Source organism: Sceloporus undulatus, unplaced genomic scaffold (assembly GCF_019175285.1).
Source record: "Sceloporus undulatus isolate JIND9_A2432 ecotype Alabama unplaced genomic scaffold, SceUnd_v1.1 scaffold_19, whole genome shotgun sequence".
Taxonomy (NCBI): Eukaryota; Metazoa; Chordata; class Lepidosauria; order Squamata; family Phrynosomatidae; genus Sceloporus; species Sceloporus undulatus.
In genome coordinates this window covers 2513210-2516056 of record NW_024802941.1, presented here as the reverse complement: position 1 = coordinate 2516056, position 2847 = coordinate 2513210, and positions in this window count along the sequence as shown.

Genomic DNA, 2847 nt, shown 5'->3' with positions numbered 1-2847 from the left:
CATATTTTAAAAAAAGAAAAGAAAGAAACCCAACAACCTTTAGCCTATAGTACTGTGGAAATGGAATTTCCTTCAACTGCCACTTTCCTTGAAAATGAAAGAATATTTATATCTGCCAGTAGGCATGCTCAAAGGAGGAAAAATACTGCTTTCTGATCTCATCTTCTGGTGTCTGGCAAGGAGGCAAATAACTGAAGATGGTCTCATTAGGCCCTGCCTGTAGCATCCTACACCAGATCTAGGACTTAGAGAAAGAAAGTGGAGCTTTCATATTTGGTTGTTTCATTGCTATCAGTATGTATTGAAAGGCAACTTTCTAAACAGCATCATGATCTTGCATTACTGTTCACAACTACAGCATGACACATTGGTGGTGGCTGACACCATTATATCATGAATACATTGGATACTGTGCTGTGTTTGTTAAGATGTGCCCTTGGAGCAGTAATTTCATCTTGGGAAAGAGATACTGACACCATCATATTGTCATACAAGTAATGGGGCTTCAATGCAGATCCTGTATCGAGATATTTATTTAACTATTTTGGTTGGATCTAGACTCTGCCTTCTAAATGTAGAAGGGCACTTTCAGTTTGCAGGAGGCTTCAACCACAGAAGAAGCCTTCAGTCTCCACTTTCCAAAGATATTCACTTCTGGAACAGCAGGGGAAAAAAGTTTCCCCATCTTCAGATATCTGAAGAATGAAATCATATGATGTCTCAAACCTCTCTTCTTCTGGCTAAAGAAGTATGGATTCAATAGAAAGGCAAACAAGAAGGGCTATTGGCTGATAGGCTGGTGCATGTTGGAAAGGAGAAAAGAAGTGAGTTCGACAGGGGAAAATGGCATGGCTGGTTACACTGATGTCACCCTACTGTGTCTGTAAGATTGTGGCATTGATAGGGTTGTTGCATGGTCACAGTGGACTAGAAAAATGCAAAGTGGGACTGGTTTTTATGTCCATGTAGACATGCCCTCAGTTGTCAGCTCCAGACACATTCCAACTTGTGGACCTCCTGCTTAAACTGTGATGTCCCCAAAAGGACACAATATTCCAAGTGAGATCTGACTGAAGCAGAACAGAGTGGTGCTATTATTTCCCTTGTTCTGGATGCCATACTTCTATTGATGAAGATTTAATGGTTTTGTATTTTTGCAGACTGCCTGATACAAAGGAGCATCAATTTCTCCAGGTCCTTTGGGCTTCACTGTGATTCAGACAATAAAACATAATCCACTGCTTTTAAGTGTAATAACAGGAAATAAAAATTGCCTCTGGATAAAAACAGCTCCTTTTGATTGTGTATTTTGTCCTCATGCATCGCCTTTGGGCAATATATAACCATTTGGGGAACATTTTGTCCTCCTCAGGTGCTGTTATATAGACATCCACCTTTCTGTCAGTCAATATTGATAATTATCTGTCCATCTGTTTCTCTAAGTCTTTGAAAAGTGAATACAGGCACACACAATCACTGCATAGGGCTGAGAGAAAGACAAAGGGGGGGAAGAAAGAGAAAGGAGTGGGGGGATAGAATGACATTTCTTGCACTGATAGCATACATTTCTTCTCACCATATTTAACTTTCATTTTACAAAGTCAGGATACTTGCAGACAGATGCTGTGCTTGCTGCTTTTTTTGTTCATACGGGTTTCTTTCACACTGCACAGTAATTGCCCTTTGATAAAAGTAAAACCTACTGTGTTTCCATTCAGTGGAAGTCTGGGTTTTGTAGTATGATGGAATTCTCTGCCTAGGAGTTCTTGTGCCTCCCAAAATTACAAATCCCAAGACTCTGTGAGATGCAAGTACAGTAGTTTAAGTGCTATGAAAGTGCTTTAACTGCCCTGTGTTAACATGTGCTTACCTTTCTTTCCTCCTTTTCTACATAGGTTACTATAGAAAGTGATACATGCAGCTCTCACTAAACATTTTTGATCCTGAAAATACACTTGGTGGCAAACCAAAATGGCTTCAGTATAATTGGAATAACAACAACAACAACAACAACAGCAACAACAATATGGTTTTGGACTCAAGGTGGCTTACAACACTTAAAAGAGACATCGCTGAAAAATATACTAAAAACAAGCTTAGCAATCCATAAAATTAAGAGTTATTTTAAAAAAAATAGACCAAAACTAGAACAGATCGGCAGTACAGTACAATTCCACAAGGCCTGGTTCCCTTGAGCAGTGAGTCTTCAAAAGGGCTGCTGAAATAATAATAATAAAAAGTCTTAACTTGCCTGCAGAAAGATTGCAAGGAGAAGGGTCAGTCTAGTCTTTCTTGGAAGGGAATTCCAGAGCCTGGGAGGAATCACTGAGAAGAGCTTCTCCCATGTTCCCAACAAATATATCTGCAAGGATGATGAGAAAGAGAATGCCATTTGCAGAGGATCTCAAAACATAGACATGGTCATATAGGAGAACATGGTCCTTCAGATAACCTGGACCTGAGCATTAAAGGTCATAACCAGTACTTTGACTTGTGCCAAGAAACCAACTGGTAGCCAATGAAGCTATTGCAACAAGAGTTGTGTGATTCCTGTAGCCAGCTCCAGTTCCTTATTTGTTCCCAACACGGCCCTGCAAGATATGTTTGGATAAAAGATAGTGGCTTTCTCTGTACTACACAGTGAATCTTGTGCCAGAACAAAAGACAGAAATAAATGTCCCACTCTTCCAAATCCTTACCAATAGAAGCTTCTTAGAGCCATTCATAATTTATTATTGTCCATTCTACTAGTGATAGTGTGATGTAGCTCTAGGGTTCCACGGTTGCACAGAATCATAGGACGTATTCCCACTATGATTTAAAGCAAATCACTGATCAGGTTATATG